This window comes from Protopterus annectens, chromosome 9.part0, assembly GCF_019279795.1.
Source record: "Protopterus annectens isolate FY-2018-M chromosome 9.part0, PAN1.0, whole genome shotgun sequence".
In the NCBI taxonomy this organism is placed as follows: domain Eukaryota; kingdom Metazoa; phylum Chordata; order Ceratodontiformes; family Protopteridae; genus Protopterus; species Protopterus annectens.
Window position 1 is genome coordinate 1,825,394,113 of NC_056743.1, and position 17,041 is coordinate 1,825,411,153.

Below are 17,041 nucleotides of genomic sequence, written 5' to 3' on the forward strand. Positions count from 1 at the left end.
TTGATGATATACACAGCCATGCAAGCTGAACTAAATTACGTTGCTTTGGACCCCGTGCAAGATATAACAAGGAACACATAGTTTGAATGGCAGTAAGACTAATGCACATACAGTAATAATTAAAATATTAACAACACAATAAACTGCCACAATTGGATAGGAAGACATTAGACAATATTATACTAGTAAGTATTGCAAGACTATGACTTAACATTGTGAATGCTTAGAATATTGCAGTTCATCAGTTGTAGTATGATATATTCTGATTTTCATATTGCACATGTATGGAGAGGTGATTCACTTCTGACTACTGCACATTCAGGAAGTAATAGCATAAGAAATCAGTTACTGAAGCAATTTGCAAGAGCGATTACTATCGATGATACTTCACAGTAAGTGGCATATTGAATAAATTATTCACTGTCATGCCTTAAGGATAGAGGGAAGAAACACCTGTTCAGTCTAGATGTTTTGCATTGTAAACTGTGATACCACCTGCCTGAGGAAAGGCGGACGTACATGCCATGAGCAGGGTGAGTGGGATCTTTGATTATCTTCCTAGCCCTTCCCACATACTGAGTTTCGTGTAGATCATCCATGGATGGGAGCAAGTAAACAATGACTTTTCTGCTGTCCTCACTACACTCAGGAGAACCTTGCAGTCAGATGCTTTGCAGTTACCATACCAAACTATGATGTTGTTGCGACTGTAGTCACATTTTTATAGATATATAGAACGAAGGAATAACTGAAAGTTGAACTCTGAACATACAAGGCTCTATATGTTTCTTTGGGATGTGGGAGGAAACTGAAATTCCCAGTAAAATACATGTTGATATAGGAAAGATATATAGATCACATAGAAATCACCTTAGCCAAAAGTAAACCAAAGACAGTACACTATTTGTTTATGTAAGTTATGCTATGTAACACTGAGACTCACCAGTGCAGTTTCTTGATTCAGCAAAACTGCAAATTAAGAGTGGAAAGACTGTATGTCCCTGGGAGATGTAACAGACATTCCCACTGCTTCATGTAGTGGGGTTTTATCAAATGCTCACCTCTACCTATAACCTGCTCTGAGAGTACAACCCCAGAGTAAGTTATTAGTTTCGTAAAATAGGATGTTAATGTAGGAGTCGAGTTATATCTGGTTACTGCTGACTTTGGATGTCTTTACAGTGGCAGTCCCTGTGATTTTATGTTTCCCCCTTCATTTTACATTACTGATTGAACTGCGCAATTGTACAAAAATTCATTTTCTTTCAATACCATCATTGAAGCTGATCAGAGCAGCCAGATACACTTAGTAAAATGTCATAATGGTACAGGACTGTAAAAAAAACAACTCTTAAAATGACAAATACGCAAAGGCATATAACCTAGTACTTGTCTATTATTTTAAGATTAACCAGTATCCTTCAAAAGGGAGCATCAAACTTTGTGCCCTGTGTTGGTAAGGCAATTACCTCCATTATGCCAGTCACGTCCCCTCCTAAATTAATAGCAGGCTACTGTTTTATGGAGGCCATCAGTACTTAAGTTCACATTTATTCAACTCCATACACACATAAGTTAACTGCTGTGAGATTAGAACTACTTAGCTATGGGCCGATAGCCTAGTACCTATCTATGAACCTATATACACCCCGGGGATCACTTCTGTGTCTCTGCTCGAAAGTGGCACAGGAAAATAACTTTCTTGGGTGGCGTAAGCCAGGGAACCTTTTTGGCTAGGCTTACGTAGGCCCTTGGGCTGATAGCCTAGTACCTACCTATGAACCTATGAACCTAGCAACACAACCAAGAGAACACAGTATTTAATGCAAGCACTACTGCTGTGTGATTAGTGTACTTCAGCTGTTTGCACTGTAGCATCCCCTGTGATTTTTGCACTTTTCTCATCATTTTACATTACTGATGGAACTGTGTAAAAATCTATGTGTCTATTAGTTATTTTAAATAAAAAATGCAAAAATTGTTAGTAATAGATTAATGCAATAAATATTACATACCCATCTCTTTCTTTAGAAAGAAAACAGAAATATTAGACTTTTATTGTGAAAAGTACCTATGTGAATAATAGCAGAAAATTCCAGAAATCAGACTTTTAAGAACATTTAAGATTTAAGTTCTGTAGTCCCTGATATGAAAAGGCTGGAGAGTAAGACGTCTATATCTATCATTTATTTGCATTTAGGGTGTAAGATTTGTCATCAGGAAGACACACATGTAATTCATGTAACAGTAAATGATTTTGTTATCCCTTCCTGGGTTCGTTTAAAACAAATGAGGCTGTCTTCTAGTCACACTAGTTGATTCTATAATGCAAGCCTTGGGTAACTAGTGAACAGTTCTTCATTTGGTTAGAAAGAGGTCACATGTTAAAGAAAAATAATCAGCTTTATTGGCTGTTTCATTTCATTTGTAGCACTAGTTTTTTAGTTTCTTTGTTCGTGAATATGGCGTGAATTTCACTCCTAAATAGGTCACTAACAGATTCAAGGTAAAGGATCACTCGTGGGTCTATATTAGAACACCAAACTTTCAAAATTTCGAGTGTTCTAATATCGAACCCTATTAATCGAAAATTTAAAACATTGAACATACAGAACAGCGAATTTTTTTCCTTGGGAAAAAATTTGCTGTTCCAAAACACATATACACAACACAAGCACACCAAACAAACATCAATCCACACACATACACCTAAACTCTTACACCTAACCCTATACTAAACTATACATACACCACTAACTATCCACTTACCTTAACCCAAACCCTAACCCTAAGGTCCGTCACTATTGCACAGTCACCTCACCCGTGCCCTAACCCTTACTCACCTACCCCACCCTAACCCTCACTTCCACACAATCACACACTTACCTGACCCTTGCCCTAACCCTAACTCACCTAACCCACCCAAACCCTCATGTCCACACAATCGCACACTTATCTGAATCCGACTTGTAACTTTCCACCACAGTGCTGAAAATACCGAAGCAACAGAAACGGACAACCAAATTCTTACCCTAAGAAAAAATTTGGTTTTCTGTTTCTTTGATATTTACGGGTCGATATTAGAACACTCGAAATTTTGAAAGTTCAGTGTTCTAATATAAACCCTCACTCGTGACTTTTTGCTAACATAAAAAATGAAAGAATGCTAAAGCTCTTTCTATGCATTGTCTTTAGTGACACTAGAATTTTTCTGATTTAAAAAAAATATATATACTTTACCATGTGGAAGTACACAGCACATTTTGAAGGAGAATTCACTTAAATTTCAGATACTAACAATTGTGAACACTGACTTGGGGGGGGGGGGTTATACAGATAACAGACTTTAAATAGAAGTTTTTCAATGGATGGGTGATGGCAGATTCATTCCTGGGGTGGCACCCATGTCCCTTCTGTATAGAGGAAGTCGGTATTAACTACCATAGACCCTTACCTCTGTGAACTTCTCTCATCTAACCACTGACAATTGGAGCAACTCAGGATAAATATGGCTAGCCTTGTAAGGGCTCTAGGGCCGTTACCCTAACCCATGAACCTACATAGACCTTGTATAGGCTTCAGACTTATCATGGAACTGACTAGTAAAGACATAAGGAATCAACAAATACTATATCTCATCTCATTTTGAGTTCTTCAAGGGCAGGTTATGGTTTCTCAGCCAAGTGGATGTTTTTGAAAAGGTCACCAAAGTGACCTGGTCAAACTGTTTGACACTATCTCCCCTTTTAGATATAGTAGATCACAATGAGCAATGCCCCTGGCATCACTCACCACCCTGGCAAGGCAATGCCAGACATTTATGTTGTAGTGTGACCCCTTATAGGTATTCCCAAACAGGTGCTCACTAGGTTGCCAAAGCAGGAGGTGGAGAAGAAGTTTTGTCTCCCTCTAGTACCACACAGGAGATGGAGATGTTCTGATGTCTGTCCATTCAGAAGCCATAGTCACGTCAAAAGCAGATAACTGTAGGAAAACAGTAGCAGGTTTGTGTGAATGCATGAAACGGTAGCCATGTGATGTGTATCAATAGACAGCACAGCAGTGTAACACAGCCAGTGCCACAGCAGAGTTGCAAAACAACAGACGTGTTTGGGGGAGGGTCACAGGCACGCTGGCCTTACAAGATACTGCATCTGTCATAACTCCCAACCGCTTAGCACATGATATCTGGACAAAGCTTAAAATAATGGGGTGTATAAAGGCACAAAAGTTAGGATACGGTTTAAATATTGCTCTTATAAACTTAGAAAGTTGCTAGAATAACAGAATTTGAGTTAGCATGCATTTTGTGTAGGATATGACGTCTGAAATTCAAATGTATGTCATTATTTACTGACTTTAATATGCAGTGATTTTCTAAAACAACACAAATTTTAAGAGGAACTGACTAAAAATATGAGGCAAAAATCTGGACAATCTGTGAAAATCTGGACAGTTGAGAGGTACGGTGCCTCTACATACCATTTAATGTACATCAAGCTGCCAACCCACTGCCAAACATGGCATTGAAGTCACATAATGCACATATACACTGTGGAGTGAAGCGCAGGATGCCCCTAGCCTTGTTGATGTCACTGATTTGCCCAGGCATGAGAAGACCACTTCACACTTGACAATTCATGTTCATGGGTAGGCCTTGTCTCCATACACCCCTGTACAACTGTGTATGTAGTGCACTATCTGTGTGATTTCAGAGACAGATGGTGCATTTAATGGACACAGGTAGCCTGTATATGGTTCATCTCCCAACCCTCTGTTTGGAAATGTTTCATTTCTCAAACCCCTGCTTACACTTAACAAAGGTTCAACAACTTTCTAGAGATTTGTGATGAATGGCTAGTTTTAAAAAGGCTCTCATGGTCATTAGCCTATTAAACACCTATGAACCATATTACTATAACTGCAGCACTGTGAGTCCTGACATAGCATGATATAAACAGTCACAATCATTGCAGTGTTTGCCTTTCAATCCACTATTCATAACTGTGGTGAATGGCCTTCTGAAGAAATGGTTTACATTGATCTACAGGTTACAAAGTGTGCTACATCTGCTATGGTAAGGATATACATGACAGTAGCAGGTGGAAATGGTGACTGGATATGTGTAATATTTTTATTTTGGGGGTGCTCTACAGAAACTTTATTACAGGGAGGAGGCACAGGGAGGGATAAAAAAATAAATTACAAACAGGGCAAAGGTACCGATTCAGATATCAGTAGCCCATCAAATGTACAGCTGAGGGGCAGTGAGAGGTGGAGTATGCATTTTGGTAGGAGACTCAAGCAGGGAGGTCTATGTTGTGATTAACACACTCTGCAACAGCTGTTCAGGTATAGAACATAGTGGATGGGGTGGGTCGGGAGTGTCAGACTTGATAACCAATGAAGGCTGTGAGTGAATATGATGAGTGCACTTCGAATGTGCTTTGCTGGTCACAGATAAGTAGATAACAGAGTGCATGCTACTATTCAGCCTGACAACATGGTAGCCCTACTAAATCACACCTGTCTACAAGCTTGTAAATGCCGTCTCTGTCTACACAACACTATTTGACTGCATCGCTGCAGTGGAGGTGATGGTATGTCTGGAGTAGATGGATTAATTTGCATGTGGAAGTTGATGACATGCACCACTGAAGAGACTGTTAAAATAGTTTGTACAGTTTATCTCAATGCAGATGTAACTCTCAGTGTCTAAGCATGATTTCTCTCTCTTTCTCTCCACCATAAAAAGACAGTGTGTAAATCCACTCCCGGGTGCAATGTTCCACAGCTCATTGTGCTATTTGTTTCTGAATCCTGGCCTGTGCACATGTGACAAGGACTTGGAACCATACCTCTCACCCTGCAGGTGTTGAACATAAGAACAAAATCTCTTTGAAAAGTAGGTACATCTAATTAACGTAAAATATGAATACCAAGTCACACCATTACTCTTTTAACTTCCACTAGGAATGTGGGATTCTAGTCAGAAACACATGCTTGAACAGCAGAGAGACAAAACTGATGGAAAAATATAGGAATATTATCAGAGGAATATACCTACAGAAATAGGGACATCTTGTGCTGGGGTAAATCAGGCCTGAAAATAGGAAAGCTCTTCCAAAACAGGGACAGTGTAGACATCTGATTTGAAGGGTTCACTTTAAAATCCATTTTAATAAACAGACCACTTGAAAAATATAAATGTACATATATTAATTTTTCTACTGTAAGAGTTTGTTATACCGGCAGTTAGGATTTTATTAATGTCTTTGTTTTATTTCAGAATAGTTAAGTTTAATTGGCATATGGTCTGTTTGTTCAAGTATGAGTCATTATATACTGTTTCAGTAAACTACTCGCTGCAAATTATTAAGTGAACGACACCTCTCTAAACCAAAAATACTTGCGTTCATTTTTCTGGAGTATCATGGCTGATGTCATATCCTTAATCCACACTTCCTCATTACTTATTACAACCAAATATAAGGTCAGCACATCTTGTACAAAAGAAAATCATTAAGTCTTCCAGCATTCTCCATACCTTGAAGAAAAGAAAATCATTAGGTTTTCTGACAAAGTCTAACAAGTCTCCTTTCTATGTGACAGGACAGATCCTGTACTGCAAATACTGTTATTAGATATTTTTTTTTCAAGTTAACATAGTTTGCAGTGTAATGATTCAAGAACGTGATTTTTTTTTCACATTGTAACTTTTTAATGAATAATGTTGGTTTCGTAAAGATTTTTTTGATCCTCTGGGCAAATGGTGATGTCATGGAATCAAACAATAATGGTGTTAATTTTAAATTGTTTTTAATTGAGGTCTAGTGAATATTCTATGGGTGTGACTGCTTCTTTATATGTGATTGATTCATTTGGATAACAGATTTTTTTTTCTGGAAGTGGCTTTACATGGTTCAGCAGTCTGCATAGAGCATAATATAATATAATATAAATTAATGTAAAGTAACGTAATATAATATAATATAATATAATGTAATATAACATAATGTAACGTAAAACAATATAATATAATATAATATAATATAATATAATATAATATAATATAATATAATATAATATACTGACATGATACTATAAGGACTTACCTGTACATGAAAGCACACAATGACAGACAAACCTACAGAATTGCTTGGATACTGGATAGTTTAGGTCAGATAACTAAAAAGTCATACAATACTCTAAGCCAAGTAATGACTGTGGTCTACCTTGACTTTAATTCCAGACATTTAAGGGTGGAGTCAATACCTGTGGGACAGGGGACAGGCCAGGAGTAGGGATAAGAACTTTAGGGGTAAAGGACAGAAATCCAGGATTTAAGGCTAAATAAATATTGGTTCAAAAATATAAATTCCATATGTGGGCATTGTCTGTGGGTGTTGGGCACTGCTGATGTATAAAATGGAAAAAAGGCAGTTGATGTCAATGCTGACACACATATTTGCTTGGCTTTTTGTATGGAAAACTGAAAAATATATCTTACTTATTACTCATATGAACAATTTAGATCTGATGAATCTTTGAAAACAGTGAAAGCACTTGCCTTTTGTTTTTACGTAATAAATTGGTTAAATATGCAATACCAGTTGGAATCATGGTTTCTTGTTTTTAGTAAGAATCCAAGGTGATCTTTAACATGGGTGTCACATTAGTATTCATGACAACAATCTATTTTAGCACGTCATATGCGGATATCATTCCTGTACAACTAGTTTTCCCTTTTTCTTGGTGTGTGTGTATATATATATATATATATATATATATATATATATATATATATATATATGTATACACAGACACACACACACATATATATATATATATATATATCTATATATAAATATATCTATACATATATATATATATATATATATATATATATATATATATACACACACACACATACACACACACATATATATATATATATATATATATATATATATATATATATGTATATATATATATATATATATATATATATATATAGATAGATATGGGTCTACTTCAAAATATCGAAGTTTCAGAAATTCGAAAATCAAACAAAATAAAAAATAAAAACAAAAAATTTTCTTTAACATTCTTGCAGGGGAGTAAGCCCCCCTGCACCCCCACACCCCCCTGCTACTTAAATATACCAACTCTGACATTGCACTAAAGCAATGAAAATGGTAAGTTTCCTGTTCGGCACTTTATGGCAATCTCCATTTAGAACGTTTGAAGTTTCAAAACTTGGACCATATGGTCACCAACCATATGATGTTCGAAGTTGTGAAACTTCGATCATTTGAAGTAGACCCATATATTGATACCGATATAGATCTAGCAAGTGGCTACATCATGAAAAAGAATCAAGAATAAAGACTTGCTCGTCGGCGTACACAGACAAATGTCGTTCGATTAAAAATTACATTTCTCAACTTTTTAATACACTCTAAAATGTCCCTTTCAGAACAAATGAAATGGGGTTAATAACCATCTCTTTCTATAAAGTGTAGACTACTTCCTCTGTGTAATACACTGAAAAATCTGGGTTGTATTACCAACTGTTGCAATCTAAATATCTCTTGTTATTATCTGAATCAGACGTCATTGTCTTTCCTTGTCCCATGTGTTGGCTTCAGGCTTGCTGTTATTTAGTAGAACTCATAAGGTTTCAGGACACATTATCTCCAGGCAGTCTATACATCTGCTGTTGTCTGAAATAATGTCTGATAATATGAACTGCACGTTTGAAAAAAAAAAAAATGACATTTTCTTTACTTTCCTTGGTGATCTTCAGTGACACAGAATGTGCAGATGGAGTTTTGCCTGTCCACTGAAGATGTTATGTTCTGAGGAAAGAAAAAAGCCACGATGCCCACTGTCTTTCTTTATACCATTTGTTAAAGAGCCTCTTTCATATGGCTGACATCTGTGTAAACAATATTTGATGAAAATTACAGTCATTTATTATCAAAGCACAAGGTGAAAGGGGATTTTCCCCCAAAAGAGAAGCATTGTTCACAGCCAGATTAGACATAATGAATTAAATTCAGTCAATTAACACTGAAGTTAATTAAAGGCTGCTTTGTATTTTACATTTATTATCATCCAATTAGTGAAGGCTTCAAAAGGAACAGAAAAGGAAAACCACTGTCAGGATGAATGCATGACCTAATCCTTATCTATCTAGCTAAAATTTTGCCAGATGCATTCATTATCTATCTTTTATTTTCTCATGATCATGTCTGCTTTACAGTCCTAAAAGAAAATTTGACATTTTATGCCTTTATTTTATTTAAGTTACTTTTTTAATTAGCTGTATCCCATGAGCCATAACTGTCTGCTTTCATTACAACTGGACCCTTTGATCTGACTGAATTACTTAACTTAAATCCATACAGTGCAGACTGAACAATTGTGGGAATCAAACTTAAATCTTCAAAATGTAGCTAATTACCTTCATCTCTGTGATGTACTGTTTCTACACTCCTTGACTTTGGAAAGCTAGTGTATGCTAAATTACTGATTCAGATCTAGCCCATTACACTTGTTTTCAAAACAATTAGTATCCATGCATGTTTGACAGCTTCATTTAACTGAAGTCTTAACATCCAGGACTAGTCCCAGTAGGTCGTGTGCTTGGGTTCAGTCTTTTAACCAATCAGGATACAGTATATTTGTTCCTGAAGTTATCATGCTCAGGATTGGTCTTGTCATGATGTCATGTATTTTAGCAACAGGCAATGGGTCAGGGAGAATATATATATATGGCATGTCGGTGATTAAAGTCTTCATGTATGGCATAATTTCCACTGCAAAATGTTATTTGGTCTATCTTCAGCTCTTAATGTATTTAATAAGGTGTTGATTATGCAGTCTGAAAACTTGCAGAAGTAATACTGCCATTTGTTTTCCTTCCTGTACTAGATAACTGATGACTGGTGGCCAACAGCCATTGCCTATAGTGAAGAGCTCTTGTAGTGGGCACTTCAATGGCTGCAGCCTATCTGAGTGATCATAAAGTGGGGGACATTTTCTATAATTTTCATTGTGGAAAGTCTTTACTGGTGCACTAATAGTCACTCTTCAGTGCTGGACTTTCATGTTTTGCCCAGGAAGTCATGAGCTTGGCATCTTTGGTGAGGACACAGTTCAGCATCTATGTCCACACCCTACTGTATGTTTAGGGATTGCTGGCTACCAAGATTGTCATGTTGCTGGCTGCACACTTGAGGATGGAGGTGTTGCAGAGTACAATGAGGCCTCAGTTGTTGCAATGTCACCTTGTGCTCATGGAACTATGCCAGATATCAAACCTTAGTCACTAGGCTGTAAAGTACTGGCTGATCTCCAATAAATTTCATTCAGGGCTTCTCATTTCTTTATTTATCATTGTTCCTAACCTCACTCTAACTCATATTTCTATTTTTCTGGAACAAACTCAAGCTCTCAGTAACTGATCAAGCAACTCTCACTTGATTTCAAATTTGTATATAATGTAAATAGCAAATTACTTCTACTGACTGCACGTAAAGTATATACCTTACTTATTTTGAATAACTGCATGTAAACTGTGTCCTCTCCACTATTATAAGAATGTAAGAACCCTTAGATCTTTTATTACGAAGACAGTTGATCATACTTGTTCCGAATGCTAACACCTGTAAACTGTGATGTTCTCTAATATCTGTTAACTGTGCTGTATGTTGTGCTTTTTATGCATATGCATTTCCTTACTGTATTGATATTGTATATGTATTACACCTTTTATAATTATGTAACCCTTACTGTATTGATACTGTATATGTATTACACGTTTTATAATTATGTAACCCTTACTGTATTGCTTATGGAGCTTTTCTCCCTGGGCCTCCACTGAAAGCGGCCACTTTTGGGCCCAGTGGACTTCTTCAGTAATCAAACTGAAAATAAAATAAAATAAATATATTTCTGCAGCAGTACCTGTTTCAGGTACTGACACTGAAAGGTTGGGGAGGGCTCATTTCACTACCAATATGGTACAAGGCATATAGTTATCCCTTCTTTAAAAGTATTGTTACATTTACCAGTTACAGTTACAGAAGGTATTTTTCTTGGACCTGAAGGCTAGGGAGACAAAGTGATTCTTAGGCCAATCAGCACTTGGGCAGACAACCAGTCTGTCATGTAGTATCATAACAAGAAGGTGGACAAGTGGTGGTACCCTTTTGCAGAGAGGTGATATATTACTAGTAGAGGTCTGTAGAGAGGGCAATACTTTCTCAGCAGTTCATATTCCAGGAAATTAACCAAGCTGCTGAATTCCCTTGAACCTCTTCTCCAAGCCTCTAATGGAACTGTAGCTTTTGAGGCCATGGCTGGGTAATGTCTTTTGGAATGGGAACGCTCAGAAGACTCTCATGTGTGCCAGTCAGAAGAGGAGTACTCCCTGTAGTTTGCTCAGAGTGACACAGAGCAACAGGTTAATGAGGAAGCAAATTTTCATGCTTTCTCCATCCCAACGTATTTGCGATTCCTGTACACCCATCCTCCACTTGTACTGTTTTAGCACCTCATTGAAAAATTCAGAGAAAAAAGGACCATAATCATGCCCTTCGCATCTTGTTGGCTGAGATGGGATCATGTCTTGGCAATCAGGTCCTTTTTGGTCATGAAGACAAAAAGAAGAAATGACCTGCTGGTTCACAAGCAGTAAACAAAAAAAAATAGAGGTGATGTGGACATTTTATTCGAGTTTTAGTTATTTGTGCTTTTAGATTAGCAGAAACTCTTCATCTGGAGTTAATACTTTACTAAATAAGTTATTCCTGTAGAAGGGATTATTAAAGACTGAAAGTGTATTGGCCCATTGTAAGTTGTCACCTCACTCCTTTGTTTTTCTGTTGTCTTGATCATACAGGAAAACTTGACTGATTCTGGTCAAGTATATTTCCCATGGATGGAGAAACAGCTGATACCACCTTAAGACTGGGTTTCCAATATAGGTATGCTGAACCCACTGCAGGTCATACAGATGCACGAGATGATATTGAGGGTTTACTATCATATGTCCGAAACTGCATCATTCGACTGATCAGAATGTCAACCTGAAATGCCAGATATGGATCATTGATAGAGCAGGCAAATTATAACTGAATACATTGAAACCTGTAGTTTGATGTATTCGACATAGCAGAAGATGACGTCAGCACCCATGCTATGCACCCTAGCATACCGTTACACTCTAAGGTGAAAGGTACATGTACGTAACTATTTTGCAGGGGGGCAAGCCCCTTTGCAACCCCCACACCCCATGAAAATGATATATACTAACGCCAAGATCACACTACAGTGAGGAAATAGGTTAAGTCCTTGTTCCTCACTGTGCCACTATCTTTGCTCAGAATGCCAAACTCAAATAATCGAAGTAAACTACCCATTCACTGTAATGTATTCAATGTTACCTGGTTCAGCATTCTGCCTCCTGGAAAACTGTGTTTTGACTACCCCAGGCTCGATCGCCTGCCGTTCAGACGTCCAATAGTAAACTGTTATTGAGGCTATTGAGTAGCAACCTATATATATATATATATATATATATACATATATATATATATATATATATATATATATATATATATATATATATATATATATATATATATATATAAAACACTCCTATGCCTGTAAGGAGAAATATTTCTCAGTTTGGGATGAGTGGTACCATGTACCTCCCTTTTGGTTAGCTTGCAGATGATGGCTTGTTTTTCCACTTGCACTTTTCTGATCTAAGGCTAAGTTATTTGATGGTCAAGGTGCGTATGTTAAGTATTTCTTCCTGCCATGATTTTGTGGTGTGTAGGCTTGTGGCCTATCACCTACTGGTTATACAATTCATTAAAACAGTGCTGCATCTCTGCGCATCTTTGAAGGGACCTGTGGCATCAGGTCATCAGGACTGACAGGCTTTCTGGTCTACCATTCGGACACTCTAAGTTGGCAGTGGTGAAATGACTCTCTAGGAGAATGATTCTCATGATGTCTAACCATAGACATTCATGTGTAAGAATATGTATGTGTTCTTTGACAAAGATTAGGTGCCTCTAAGGAAAAAACAGTTGTTTCTCCCAGATGTGATTTCTGCATTGTTTGCGTACCATCCCATACATTTCCCTATCTTCTTTGCTGAGGTAAAAAGTGGTGAGGGGAAGTGCTTCACACTGAATTTGTACTGTTTGAGCTGTGATTGAGGCACATGTATAAGTTTAGGAAGGCAGAGTAGCTGCTCATCTGATTTTCTCCAGGCAGAGAAGGCTTTATTGCAAATCCTTACAAACACATTTGTAAATACATCCTCATTGCCACAGGGTGGTCTGTCAAAGTCCTCTCTTCTGTGGGACTGGATGTTTGCTATATTTGCTATAAAAATGTGTCTGATACAGACATCTGCACCATGTTTACTTGTTCTATAGTGCATACCTTCATCAACCATTATTTTTGTAATTGTGATTTAGAAGTACTGTTTTCTTTGAAAGGACTGTTACTAGCACATATTCTTGGCCTGTCCTTTGCGTCCTTCTTCACTGGCAGGTCACTCTTTAGCAGTATAATATCAAGGTGTGCGTTAGCATTGAACACACATTGCTTTAATAACATCAGGGGGGTCTTCTGAAAAAAAAAATTGCAAATGATGTTCACTTGAAAAAAAAGTATACATAGCTACATGACTGATACATTCGAAATGTATCATTTATTTTGTTACTTCTCGAGTAATTTCTAATAAAAACATTTTTGCATTAGTAGGTTTAGACAATTATTGCTGCTCAATTTTACATGGTCTTTGCTGTAAACAATAGCTATAGAGACATATTCTTCCTTCAGAGTAGAAATTAACAGAAAACAATTGTTCCATGGTGTTTGTTCTTGTTGAATAGTGATGTGTTGGTGAAGCCAGTGATTTTACTACTGATATTAACTGTATACAGCACAATCAGTCATTGTCTAAAAAACTGCTACTCCGTGGTATTCTTCATCCATCCCTGTAACTGAAGAACTATTTAATGTAGTAGGCACCATTACTTAATGCATGAGAATCCACCCTACCCTTATTATTGTCTAGGGTAAATCCCTTAGTTCTTAGTAAGTAGAATATACATCCTTCAGTCCAGGGTTGGTGTTAGCATTTTGGGGCCCCCAGCAAATGTCAAGTTGTGGATCTCCTGGGCATTTCTAGTCTATGTATCCCCCTGTCCCTGCCACCCCTCCTAAGCAAACCTTTAGTTCATGCTGCAAACTTTTAGGAGTAGTATGCACATACTGACCTATAGCTACAATGCTCTTACATTACAGCATGTCTGTGTACTATACTATGTTGACCCATCTCATAAAGGGACATCTAAAGTTACTGGCATTTAATTGCAACAATGATACAGCAACTCTATGTGCAGGTCTGGACTTGTAAATTGGTGGCCACAAAACACTTTGATAAGGACTACCCACTGCTTCAGCCCAGCCCTCCACCACCCACCCACACATACCACACCCTAAAGTCCTCCCGTCTGTTTTCCCAATCCTGGGCTCACCATACCATGCACATTACATTTTTCTTCCTTTTCTCACATTTTGTCTTAGTCTTCAGCTTTTTCAAGAAGCCATAACTTTCTATATACTCTAAAGTGCATTTTGAAGTTTTTTTTTTTTCACAACCTTTTCATCCAATTATGGCTTGAGCAGAAATTATTATTAAGAAAAGAAATTCAGTGTTGCTATTCAGCTTATTTTTCCTTACATCCTTTCAACATACCATTCCTGATGAAGACAGCACAGTAATAATCATTTAGGAAGTAACACAATTAAGCCAGTGCCCCTGCAAGCCATTGGGGTGTTAGATGCTCTGGGATGCAGTTTTAGAGCATTTCCCCAACTTTTTAATCCAATGGTGGCCTAACCAAAATCATAAGAAAATAATTCCAGTCTTATTTTTTTCCTCTTGAGGAAGACATAAGTTGTGCCCAAGGCTTAATGTTCAAAGCTGACAAAACAGTAGGCCACAATTAACTAACAAGTCAATTATTGTGTGGATACACAGGTCCTATCTGGGAATACTGCCTGCCTCCCTAACCCCCCCCCCCCCAAAATAAAATAAGGCATTCACTACTTATGCATCCCTTTGGGGTTAGATTGAGGTGAAAGTAGAGGTTGAAATTGCCACAGTCATTTGTTTCAGGTGTCTGCTGACATACAAATACATACTTTGCCTTCTCAATCCTCACCTTAACCTCAAAGGCAGCCACCTGTATAAGTGCCTGATGTCTGATTTTGAGAAAATTGAAAAAAAAAATAATGATTAGAGCAATGTATTCTAATATATTGCTCCTAGGCAGTACACTGCCCTTATACAAACTGTAGTGACCTTTTTTGGACACCTCTGAGGTCTGTGAGAAACATAAAAGAAAAAAATGACCACACTGTCCTCAGCCCAAACACAAGCTATAATAACCTCATGTGCACCCTTCTAAGGTTTGACTGTGATGACAATTAAAGAAGTAATAACCACACAGTGCCCCCCAACACACATAACCTACAGCAGTTTTCTGTGCACACATATCTGATCAGGGCTGGTTTTAAAATTTGTACAGCAGAGGTCATTATCAGATTATCCTAACAAGATCATATTATAGCCCTGTTCACATTAAAGAGTGTTATTAGAAAAATTGATACATTTTTTTTCCTCCTCACATTTCCCCACCCAGCAACAGCTTTTGTGGAGCTCTCACACAGTCAAGGAAAATTAACGGCACCCCCATGTATTCATTGATATAGTCTGGGAAGTGGGGGCCAACAGACTCTGAGAAGATCTAAGTGTCTGAATGTTCTGTGATGTATTTTCTGCCTTACTTTTGAAATACAATTATTCATCAACTGCATTTTTTACCAATACCCATTTCTATCGTATCTCCTGTATCCAAATTGCTTGAAAAGTGTATACATATACAACTACTAAACCACCTTATCCATATTAATCTTCTTACACTCACTCAACACAGTTTTAGGCCACTACGTAGAAAGACAACTGCCCTCATCTCCCTTACAGTTACAGTTAACAAAGCTAGCGACTCTGGCCTATTCACCTCTGTAGTACTACTAGATCTGTCATTGGCCTTTGACATGGTATCACATGACAAACTTCTTTAGCAACTCTTGTTGCTAGGCTGTTTCCTATCCTCCCAACAATCGTCTAACAGTTAACTTACCAACAGACAACAATGCCAAAGTTGTCTGTCACAATTCCAGACTAACAAAACCATAAGGGTCCATTCCTGTACCCCTCCTCTTCAATATTTTCATTAATAATCGAGACATAGCATCCCTTCAAAGCACATTAATCCAATATGCTGACGACTCCACCAATTTGCTCATCTAACGATATACCAGACCCAATGCAAAAAATACATAATGGCTTCACTTCAATTGAATCATGACTAAATAATGCACAATTAATGCTAAACCCCGACAAGACTAAACTTTTACTTTTCACTCCTAAAACATTCTCTTCTGAATTTAAAACCTACTCTGAAAACAAAACAGAGACTGAAGTTGTAACAAATGCTAAGCTATTAGGTGTCACCGCAGACAATAAACTGCCATTTGATCTACACATACATAATGCTATAAAAAATAAACTCATTTCAAACTTGGGACACTTTACATACACAAAAACGTCATGGATCCTAACACCAAAAGAACACTAGCTGACGCCTATTTGAGCCCCTCTCTGTGACATGGTGCTCTCATTTTTATCAACCTGCATTTGACTCTCAAAACTAAGCTTCAGTCCCTGTTATTACAAAATCACTAAATTAGCTACAGGCTCAATGTACCACTCCCGCCACTGCAATGTTCTCACAGAGCTAAACTGTCTTGAATTCCCCCGCCATCTTCACTATCTACAGCTGTCTATCACACAAAAACTAATATACAAACCAAACAGCTGTCCTGCCTTAAATCTATTCTGCATACCTACATTCATACCAGAACTCTCCATTCTACA